Genomic DNA, 12433 nt, shown 5'->3' with positions numbered 1-12433 from the left:
CTTTTGATGTTGATCAAAATGTATATTATACTGTTTTCATTCATAATTTCATATTCAAACTGCAAAGAAAATGACACTTGTTTCCTAGATAATGATGCATTAGCATCATCAAGTGTCAGACAACATTTAATAGTTTTATATTTTTCTAAATGATTTTCTTTGATTTACCTGATCGTTGTCGATGTCTGATACAAGACGCTCAGTCCTCACCCTTCGCTCACTGCACTTCTTGTTATTGCATCGTCTTCAAGTACCTTTAATACTTAAGTTCGAATGCTGTCCATAGCAATCACCCTTGTCCTCTGGATTGCTAAGCTTTTCTGCCATACCTTCCATCCTTTGCTTTCCAACGTCCGAAGTCTTCTCAGCGCTCTATTTATATATTAATGCTTTATTGTTGTGATATATTAACTTGATTGTTGTGTCATATTTTAAACTTTAACATGCAAGCTGATACTATCAAACGTGGGCACAGAATTTGTCTTGTTAGCCTTCTCAGTGGATAGGGAAATTGACTACCTTTTAACAATAGCTGACTTGGACAATTTCAGAGACAATTTCAAACAAATAGGTGTTGCAAAGGTTGGGCATTTTCTGGACGTTGATGAAGAAACTCTTGAGCAAGACATTCGACTAAACAAGATACAAATTCGCCATCTCAGGCGTTTCTTCACTCAGATACAAGCTGAATCAAAGCAAAGAGATTCGAGCAGTGAAGGTATTATAAAGTCATAATTTAACTGGTTATTTTGAAGGTCTCTAAATAAATAGCCATGAACTATTTAAACGTAACGCAACATGGTGCATCGTAACACAATACTTCATACGATGACAGTGCTTTTCATGCTTATAGCAAACATTTTTAATGTGATTGATAGGTGTAATGTCTGCAAGTGCTCCTAAGAAGCGCAAGCAGGTGATTTTGTCATTTGGCCACTCTGGGGAGTTACAAGTCCTGAGGAACACAGCATCACCAGAAAAGGAGCAGTGGGAAAAATATCTTCTTCCCAACCCACATACAGATTCATAAAACTGTTTAACAACACTCTTATAAAACTTCCTTTGCTAGTAAACAACCCAGTTTCAAGCAGTATCTGCTTGACCAACAACAAATGCATTGGCAGTTGAATACAAAGATACAAGCCCTGTCAGATAAAGAAAACAACCTGCTGAGAAATGAGAAGTGGGGAGTCTGTCAAAACATTGAAAAGTTTATGGCAGGATCAGATGGCTGTAAAAGCAGTGATGATGTAGCAAAGTGCGAGTCCTGCTTGGTCACAGTAAATGAAGCCTTTAATTCCACCGCTGACCTATTATTATTTATTGACAGCAAGCGAAAGGGGCTCTTTCATGAAGACCATAACCCGAAGACGTTTGCAAGCGACAAGCTCAAATATTTTCAAGAAGCTCGAGCAAGTGAAAGTGCTGTACGAAGAACTCCAGAAACCCTCCAATATGCTGACGACTACTCATATAAACCTGAAGAGGAAGTTTCCCTCTCGCTTTGGAAGAGATAAGCAATTGTGAAGAAAAAAAGAAAACAAAAGAAAGGTAAAAAAAACAAAGGAGAAGAGATTACAGCAGAGGGCATATATGCTTCTAGAAAATGCTAACTGAAGAGGTCTTTGATTAGCTAAAAAACAACAAGAATTTTACAAACGTCACAGCAATTAATGCAGAGTTCACCGGGAAATTAGTTAGGTGTCTCCATCTGAACCAACTTTTATGGCTTCTGGAGAAAGACGTTTTTGACAAAGACTTAGCCCATAATATGGAGATGGTAGTGACCAGTCTCAAGGAAAGTGGTAAAGGGTTAAGCTCGGGCGAAGATTCTCCCGAAGAAACTGACGAAGTGGTCCAAGAGTTGGATGAGGGGGCTGAGTCTGCCATGGAAGCGTAATGGGAACAGTATTGTGAAACAGTCACACACAAAAAACACATTTTATGATATATGTATATTTTTTCTTGTTGCTGTTGTTGTTTTTAATAATTCCACGTCGTTCAGCCGCGTTCAATGAACTTTTCTATTGACTCTCTTCCATTGACTCTATTCGACTCTCTATAAAAGAATTTGAAACTTGGAACTTTGATATTTGAAATATTAAAAATTAAAGTTTCTATCCATTTTCACTGATACTACATGCACAACAATTGATTATTTTATAATGTAATTAAATAGCATATTTTCGTAAAAAGGAGGCGATCATTTGACATGGTTTTATATGTTAAATATTCATGGAGATCCGACCGCCACCAGAAATTCCATTTTTTATTCTGGTCCCCCCCCTTTGTGCCTGTCAATTACCCCTGATCCCCCTTCTGTTTCTCAGAAAACCATGTGATCCAAAATCCTCCGCCCGCTCCCAGGCGATAAATAATGATCAGTCCCTTAATTGGTCGGTCTGGTCTGACTGGTCTACAGCCTTTTCGATCACAGTACAAATAACTTCGCTGGGTCTGGTCTTGCTCAGTATTCCTACACTTTGGCAGACAGCCAGTTCCTATAATTTACTTTTCTTCGCAGTTTGCTGGCTTACCATTGCACCTCACATTTCCGCTGTTTAGCTTGCAACGTCGTGTACGGGTCTTCTTTGAGCCCTTCTGCTTGTGTGGAGCTGGTAGTGGTTGACTCAGCAGGCGTGCATCAAACTGGGACAGGTTCAATGAAGATTGGGTTCCAACATATCATTTAACCAGGAAAAAGTACAAGAAAAAAGATGCGGAGGCCACTGAAGAGTGGAGTCAGCGGGTGAAAGCCCGAAGGAAGAGTGCGATTGAGCGGCAAGAACAAGAGGCAGCCAAGAGAAAATTTCTCAATGAAAGCGGAGAGCGCATAGTTGACAGACTTTACCACTCTACCAAGCACTTCAACTTCAGAGAGCAAAGAAAAGAGTGAAGCAATGATGCTAAATGAGCCTTGTGCGAGTGGCGAACAAAGTGAAACAGACACTGCTTCCCTCATGTCAACTGCGATAACAATGGATGTCAAAACAGAAACAGAAGAACAGAGTGAAACGAGCACTGCTTCTTCAGAGTAAGAGAAAAATTTTGAAATCCACTTGTCCATCGGACAACCATCATAGAGAATTTGGTTGTCTGAGACCCAAAAGTGCTTGTCCAAAAAGATTTGTTCAAACTGTATTTAGAAATAAAATCAATTCAACATGTGGCTTTTGGTGTATTTTAATTTATAGCAATGGTAATTGTGAACTATTTACAAGGGTACAAATGTCATTAAAGATTAAAAAAACCGAACATTTTCGACTTTATTACAAGTAACTCACCTTATACCCAGTCCCTGAAGATATGATGACTTAATTGACTCAAAAACATTCAGGTGTTTTTTTCTTTTCAATGACATTTTAAGCCTTGTAAGTAATTTTTTCTCCTAAACCTAAAGTGAATATCATTGCGTTTTCTCTTTTCATAATCCTGCTTTGCAAGGACCTTGCCTTTCTTCTTGCCATAACTACTCGAAGACTCAGTTGATTCTTCGCTTGATTCTTTGGTTGACTGGTTTGGAAGAAAAGGAAACAGCATGGACTGACGCTTTTGAGATTCCGCCATTATTGACTTGAATTTAGAGCCTGGGGATTAGTCTTAACAGGCCTGGTTACTAAGGCCAGACGAGGTCACCGAAACAAATGAATGGCTGTAGAATAGCAAAATTTATAGGAATCTTTATGCTTATTTTGTCAAATTAAAGGTTTGCTGTTATTACTGTTAGACATATTTCAATTCTACTGCAACTTGAAGTCAATTTTCCTCTGTTTCTGTAGTTGTTTAGACATCAGAAATGTGCTTGTCCCACGGACAAGTCATGTTTAAGATTTACATGTCTGAACTAGATTTCTACTTGTCCCGGACATTCGGACATAGGTTTTGGCGCACCCTGTTCTTGCGTGTCAACAGTGACAAGAATGGACGCCAAAACACAAACCGAAGAATTTGACTACCTTCCGAAGCTGGGCCAAGCGGATAAAAGGCATCAGATAAAGATTTTTTTGATACGGACGAAAAAAATGTGATTTCACACCAGACTGCCTTCTTGGGAAATACTCGTGGCGGCATTTGAGCATGTTGTCGAGTACATTACTCGCCGCACACAATCCCTGAACAGATTTCAAGAATTTGTCATGGTGCTTATCAAGCTGCGGTTAAATGCTCCATTTCAAGACCTAGCTTACTGGTTTGTGGTTTCGATATCCACAGTTTCAAGGATCTTCTCATCGTGGATGGTGGTGATGGATGCCTGACTGTCTCCCCTAGTTTCTTGGTCAGACAAGGAAAGACTATGGAGGACAATGCCTATGTCCTTTCAGTATGCATTTGGTAAGGAGGTCACAGTAATAATTGACTGCTTTGAGGTGTTTATTGAGAGGCCAATAAACTTACTGGCCAGGGCACAGACTTTTTCTAACTATAAGCACGATAACACTATCAAAATTCTGATTGGAATTACTCCACAAGGAACTGTCTGTTTTGTGTCGGAGGCTTGGGGTGGTCGCACCTCTGACAAGTACTTGACTGAGAACTCTGGGTTTTTAGAAAACCTACTTCCTGGTGACATGGTCATGGCTGAGTGAGGATTTACAATTTGTGAAAGTGTTGGGCTGAAGTAAGCAAACTTAGTAATCCCTGCATTTACTAAGGGAAAGTCACAGTTAGAGCCTGTAGATGTGGAGCGAACAAGGGGCATTGCATGGGTGAGAATCCATGTGGAGGGAGTAATTGGTTTATTGAAGCACAAGTACACCATTCTAGAAGGAACACTGCCTACAGATTTTCTTTCTTCCCACTGTAGTGGAACTCCAGATGCTAAGATTGCCATGATCGACCAAATTGTAAGGATTTGCTCTGCCCTTGTTAATTTATACCTTCCAGTAATTCCTTTTGATTAATTGTTTAATATACTCTTAATTGTCGGTGCAGTTTTTAGTTGAGTGTTGAAAGTATAATTTTGTGATCATTTTGAATTACCGAAACCAATTTAACCAGCTCTCCTGCATTTCCCCAAACTTGATGCCAGCTTATGCATTTGCAAGTCATGATTAATTTGTTGGATTAGCTGTGTCTGCTGTGATTGGCCACTGTGATTACTTTGGTTTTCATTTGTTTTGCAACACCCAACTTTAAGCTGCTTCAGTGTAAGAGTTGTTCGAAATGTTATCAAGTTGCAGTTCTTTACTTTTTCCCCACCTCATAAGGGAATATGTGTTAGGGCAGTTTGAAACTTTTGCTAAAAATTGACTGACTTAGGAAGGTAACACAACTCGGATCAGTTTTTGTTTCTGGGCAACTGACCTCAGTTTTGAAAACTGTCCTCGGAAAAAAAATGTCCTCGGTTACAGTATGTACGGTCGGTAAACTGTCCTCGGTTGGTGTCCAAATAACGTCCACGGTATTGACCAAACTTGGGATTCATGAACTGACTTCATTTTATAAACCGTACAGGGTTGCCTTTATCCGACCTTGGTTATGTGTTGTTTCATAACAGTGCTCGGTTTCCAGATAACGTCCACTGTGATAACCGCCGACCCTAGAGAATACACAAACTGTATTCGGTTTTGATTTTACATTAAACCAAGCTCAGTTGTGTATGCGCCCAACTTGGTTTAATAATTGTCTTGACCGTACTCTGGCTCAGTTTTGGACCGTGTCCCAGCGATCTGAGTTCATGACCCTAGCCTAGTCCGGCTGTGTGATTTTTGACTGACCACCCCCCCACCCCACTCCAAACCCTTCCACGTAGTGGTCCGGTTAGGTGGTCTCTCACTGCATCTCCCCCACCCCCCCTCCCCCCCAAAAAACAGTAAAAAAACCTTGTTTTTCTATTAATTTCCATTTTCTTTAATAGTATTCACCAGAATTTTTCTCTTTTAATTTTTACTCAGGTTGCAAAAAGAGGCCGGATGCATGATATGTTGGTCTTGCCTTATAAATTTGATGAAAGTAACGCGAAACTAGCTTATGTTTTAAAATAACTTTATTTATTTGTCTCGACCTATTTTATGTTATATTTTACCATTTGTAGGTCCATAAAGCACATGCCAGTTGTATAATTGATTTCGTGCGACTGAATTTTACAATCACACCTTTATAACAATTGATTTTCATGAATGCACCATTTTGCTAATGCTGGCTCCAGTCCCTTGTGGGGGCAAAATATGATCTATTTAATGAATTAATGAAGCCATTTTTGGGTGAGTGATCACTTCTTGCCCCCACAAGGGAATGGAACTGGAAAATAGTTACATTAGCAAAATGGCCTATTTAATCATCAATCAATTCAATGCATTGTTTGGTTTGTGATTTGCGTGTCATTAGTTTTTGTTTCTCTATTAGCCCCAACTTTGCTAAAACAATAAATTTTCTTATGTACCTCTTTATCATTAATTTGTTTGAAATGTTAGAGACTGGAAGTTATGTGAGGCTACTACATTTGTTTAATTGTCTCCATTTACAATGAACATGATCGGAAAGAGTGACATGTCACCTTGATTTATCTCTATAATGGATGCGACCAACATCCAACATCCAATCCTATGGCCTAAAATAATTCTAAGAATAGGAGGTCATTATTTAGTCGTCAGAATAGCTCTTTACATACCCGGTGTAATTGAATGAATGCGAGAGAGGAATAAAACAGTTACACGTAAATTAAGTCGACTCTATCGTTTGACACTGCTACAGCTATATCTCTAATAAACGGGGCAAATTTTCTAATTTCGTTCACACGTTTGTACATTAATTTGATTATCATTATGATTGCCATTATCATTATATACGGAAGAAAATTTCCGCAAAGTCTCTGGCAAACCCGAAGGCCACCCAAAAAGGGTTTTAACTCAACACCACCAAACAGGAAGGATGACAAGAGATATGGGCAAACAATCTGCTATGCCGTGTCTTGGAGTTTAAGCAAACTAGGATGACAAGAATGCCAAAATAGTTTGTGCATTTTAAATACCTGCACATTTCTCTGGCTCCTATGCAGAATAGCTGCCTGAATTGACCTACTTTTGATTACTCTGGATTTAGTTGCAACACGACTCCTAAATCTTCTACTAGAGCCAAATTTTAGGAAAAAGGAATAAATCCAGACGCAGTCGCAATCACGTCGTCCTCATTGCTTAAGCTCCCAGTAATAGTCAACTCAACTGGAACTTCAGAAATATTTAATTGTATGAAATTTAAACTTTATGGTTTCTGATTTCTTTGAATGTTTGCTAAGGAACTGAGTTAATTTGATAACTTTCTTAAAAAGCTCGAAACGTTTCAACAAGATCTGTGAAGTTCAAGACAACAACGAAAATCATGTTATTTCGAAAATTTTGCAGATATAGCCCAAGTTAGAAATGGGAAAAAACTGAAGTTTTTATTCAATTCTGTGCATGTGTATAGCCGGAAAAAACCTGGGGCCCATTTCCCAAAAGCCCTGGAAACTTTTCACACCTGGAGAGCCATAGCAAAGTTTCGAACCTTACGATTACAGAGCTGTTTTATTCTCATTTTCTTAATATGAACAGAGGTTCCCTTCATACAAGAAGTTTCAGGCATATAGACTTTTCCGTCATTAGATACAGATGAACTAAAAATGGCTCTACGGGCCCGAAAAGTTTCCGGGGCTTTCGAGAAGCGGGCCCCTGATTGTTATACCTCCCAACTCAAATATGTTTTCCGATCAAAGGAGAAAGTGTCATGTGTGGTCAATCAAATCTCACTAACTCCCTAGGAAAACAACAACTGACTTGAACTTTTGCCTCGCACCTGATCAGGCCATGCTCCTTGAAACTTCTTCAAATTTGTGTCCCATTGAGCGTCAAGCGAACGATTTTTCGTAGTTTTGTTTTCTTTTTGTTTTAGTTGGGATGTATAACAAAACACTTACTGACTGGCTCCACGAAAAACATTGAGTTTTGTTTCCCCTCAACCTAAGTGTTTTTCTCTGCTTTGCCTCGGGGAACATCGAGGGTATCTGGGAAACAAAACTAAATTTCTCCCGTGGAGCCAGCCATGAAGTGCTTCTTGTCACTCTTACTTTAATTTACCTATATGTGCACAAAAGTAGTGACAAAAAAATTTACTGTTAACTGGTCACTTGGCTGGCCATTTCTTGTTTTACCTTCAGAGATGTTTCCCACCATCTCCCCTTCTTTTATGTCAATAATGGGAACAGCAGCTATTACTTCTGCTTTTTTTTCGGGCATTAGGATGATACCGTTAAGAAAGAAAGAAATGCATGGTTACTCAGTTACTTATCTTATTCGCGTGATCCTTCATATATCTGGGTATTACCGTTTCTTCTGTCCCCTCTACGTTCGCTATTACAGCTAGAAAACTTTTGACGTTCTGTTCAAATAAACAGTTTGAAACCATACCCTTTCCCCCTGAGATGACCGCAGCCTCCTTATGGAAGTGTTCGTTTTATGGAGAGTTTGATTTTCGAATTTTCACTGACAGTATTTTGAGGCTTCAATAATTGTCTAACAAGATTTCATCACCCACCTGGCCTTTATCTTCTGTGGGTTTACGGAAGACTCTAATTGGAGGAATGTTTTTCCTTCCTTCCACACACCCCTCCATTTAGTGTTGCACACCTTGTGTGATTGGCTTGCCACTGTGGCATTGCCCCTGTCTACCTTCCACATGAAAGAGAACACGTTTTCCTCTCTTAACTCCTCGGCTACGTTAACATTATTCTGTTTGAAAAATAAAATTCAGGTTGAATCCACTGTTCAAACAATTGACAACATGACTTTGTGTTGTCCAGTCTGGTCTCTGATACTCTTTATTACTGAACAAATCGGACTCCCGCTTCGCGATCGACCTATCTTGTTAATCACTCGTATGATTAAGACCAGTTGGGCTCCACTTAGTCCCTTTACCTTTATAAATCTATTGCTTTATTCATGACAAAAACTGAAGGATTAAATGATGGCACGATTGAACGTTTGATTAAGTGATTGATCTATCCACCAACAGATTCATTGATTGCTTGACTGATAATTCAGTATAACCATTTTAAAACAACATAATCCATTATTTAGGGAACAATAGACCTTTTTATAATCAGATGGTAGGTGAGACAGTGTGTATTCTGAATCATTTCATACCTTCTGGCCGGATAGTTGAAGACGTAGTCTCTGTATTTCGCCCTCGTATAGAACTGAGTGGCTTAGAGCACATGAGACCATGTGGTCCTCCCACAAGGCCCTCTGAAACATCAGGTTGCATCCTTTTACTTTGCAAGTTACAACCTTCATTGGGCACGAACTCAAGTGGATTGCAACCTGACTCCTGCAATTATAAAATTACACAATCCAGTTTTGTTCAATACATAAAGTCAATTCTCCCAAAGCAAAGCATGAATGCACGTTACATATGTGATTGTAACTGGATATATTCTGGAACAAAGTGGGAACAATTTAGTTCTTTTTCCCGGCCAAACCACAAAGTCCAAAGTCTGAACAAAAAAAAAGCTTTACTTACTCACAACAAGTTTACCCCTTTACTAATAGCGTGACTACACTGCCATGATTCAATTTCTAAAGGAATTGTAGTCTGCTCACAGGCCTCTATTTTCTCATGTTTTCATTTGATCATTGAATGCGTGGATAGAATCATGAGAGAACTGGACGTTAACGCCAAACGGAAGACTTGACTGGGTAGTAGATGGGACCAAGCTGCTCGCGTGGGACCAAGCATGCTTCGCGCTCGCTTCGCTCGATGTTTTTTTTTTTTTTTTACGTGCTTGAATAGAGAGGAAGTGCACAGTATAGCAGGATTACTCTCTTAAAGATAAAAAACCTCCACCCTCCATTAAAGTACGACTGTGTATGTATTTTTAAAAGCATTCGATAACAAAAAGAAAATCAAGATATTTGAATTACCAAAGTAGCTTCTCATTATAGCCAAGGGGGCATGATATTTTAGCCTGACTGGGGCACTGCCGGTTATGGTCTTCGGCCTCTCCCAGTTGCCCTTTCCACCCACAATCCTTGTTCAAGCATTGAACTTCCAGACTGCTTGTATCCCTGTCCATGGCATAGCTAATTGTTAATGCCTCTCTGCCAAAGTGCTTTCAGCATTCAGGGCAAAGTACGGTAGATTTGTTTTTTTGTTCTTCTATCTCCAGAAGTCTCCCGTAGCAATTCATACATGTAGAATGCCCACATGGCAAAGTGACTGGTTTCATCATGATGGATTTGCTGAAAACAAGAAAGCAAAATCAAAATCTAATCACGATGAACACTACATCGTGTGGAAATCCCTTCCTTTGCCATGCAGTCCAACCTCTATTAAACGGCCACCCCTATAAGGCGGCTAATATACCAGTGGGGCAATTTCTATATTTATTCCTCTCTTTCCCCTTTTAAGTGGCCACTATCCCTTTCCCCAAGGGTGGCCGTTAAATGGGGTTTGAACTGTTCTATTTCTTAACAAGATTTTGCATATAAATGTGTGCTCTTTTCCCCAGTTACATTTGCTGCTTTCGTGGATTGCCATTTTAGGAGGGTTGTTACTTTCGGAACTTACATTTTGTGATCTAGCTCAAAGTGTTTGCGTGTAAGTGTTAATGCGAAGACGGTTGATTCATTGAATCGATTGAACATCTATGGACTCTGTGGAATCGAGTTTGAAGTTTAGCATGCACTAGAGAAAGCAGCAATACCTTACAATGTCAATACATTCTGATTCATCATTTTATTATCTTTGCAGAGTGGATAGATAGTTTGCAAGAGTGTTACTGAAAACTCAACAGTTTACTGGGGATCTTAAAGCATTTACTGACGCTGGTGCAAAATTTTTCACGCACACAATTGAGTCCACGCACGCCTATCAAGTGCTAAATTGTTTTCCTTTTTTTGAATGGTTACATGCGTCATTTTTGCACGTGCGACTAATGCTGACGTCTAGCAGAGAGTTGCAGTGCGCGCTTCTGTGTCTCGAAAAGACTATTAGTAAGCCACCCTAGCACCTTCTATCTAGACTACTGTGAATCCGCTTTTTACAATTTTACCTGGTCCCGACGTCACTATTGAACCAAATCGACGTTCGAGTAATTGAATTCAATCTAACCTATTTGAACACCAGTCACTTGATTGGGTTTGATTGAATTCTTTGATCAAACACCGTCCAGACTGCAGTCTTTCTTTTTCTCAAAAATCTGCAAAAAAATTAAGCGTGCGAGCATAGCTGTGAGCGTGCATGCGCTAGTAGCGGCTCGTGGCATCCCGGCTAACACGCACGTCACTCACAGTAACGCTCGCACACTTACTTGTTTTGCATTTTTCCCCATGGTTTTCTAGGAAAAGACACCGTCAAGCTGTTCCCAGAGCAATCAAACTCAATCTAACGTTCGAGTTCGACCCGGGATCGATTAGGTTTGATTGCATTTGATTTGAGGCTATGTGCCGGTTATGTGGCATGTTGATTACAAAACAATGGTCGAGTTTGAATGTGTGGTAGGTCAGTATCACTGCCTTCTACTTGCATATATGGCGGTTTTTATCACACTTTATCTAATAACCGTTGGTGAATAACTCATAAACGACTAGTTTTTTGCAATTAACTTACCTCATCTTCTGGAAATACTTTGTTACAGGCGATTGCATTTTTCTCAGGAGCTGCCAGCGCGTTGGTGGCAAATTCGTGGGAATGGAAGGCAGCGAGCACGCTTGCTCTGAAAGGAAAGCACCAGCTGCATGGACTACTCAGGTTATTCAAAACTTCGTAGTCTCAAAAAATGTAATAGAACTACAGCGAAATAAGAATAACTTTCTACTTTCCACTGAACTTTGTGTCTTGGTATTTGCAAGTTTCAGTAACCATATTTTTCATTACCAGGTGTCACATTAGGCCATGACTTTCCCATTTCAATGTATTTTTGATGCCGAAGGTTTATTTGAATTAAGACATTGCTGTTGCTGGTGGTATTTAGGACGAATTTTAGATATTTCTGATCGTGTTCGATTTAGTCTGATTGGGTTTGAACACAATTGAACTCTCTCACAATTTTTTTTTGGTTCGATTTTGTTCAAATATATGATCAAGCCCTATCGTTAGATGAAGTTTGATTAGTGAATAGTTCGGTCAATGATGTCGGTCCTAGTTATCCTCATGTATTAAACTGTCTTGTCAACTTGGAAACAATCTGTGCAATTTGGAATTTGTTATCCTGTCATCAGGGCGATCGTACATAGTCTATTTGAGTGTAGGATATGTTTTTAAACTCACCATATATTGCATTCTAAATTTCCAACCAGGGGAGCTGTAAACGCACAGTTGAAGACATGGTTATCCATTGTCATCAGTATTATGGTTGACCAGAGGAACAGCCGGGTTAGACACTATGAAAGAGATGTAGTTTAAGTATTCTCTGTAGAAGAAACTGTATTCTCTTGGCTGCTCCAGAAAATAAAGGCCTTCT

General features: G+C 39.5%; 2 pseudogenes; one reads left to right on the top strand and one right to left on the bottom strand.

Moving 5' to 3' along the window:
• The first annotated feature begins 3730 nt into the window (after positions 1-3730).
• On the top strand, positions 3731-4901 carry LOC149099573 (uncharacterized; annotated as a pseudogene).
• A 3585-nt stretch (positions 4902-8486) lies between these two features.
• LOC110046567 (uncharacterized) lies at positions 8487-10227 on the bottom strand (annotated as a pseudogene).
• Between the last annotated feature and the right edge of the window lie 2206 nt (positions 10228-12433).

Source organism: Orbicella faveolata, unplaced genomic scaffold (assembly GCF_042242905.1).
Source record: "Orbicella faveolata isolate gen_17 unplaced genomic scaffold, um_ofav_v1 contig_46, whole genome shotgun sequence".
NCBI classification, from domain to species: Eukaryota; Metazoa; Cnidaria; class Anthozoa; order Scleractinia; family Merulinidae; genus Orbicella; species Orbicella faveolata.
This window is presented reverse-complemented; position numbering and strand designations above follow the sequence as displayed.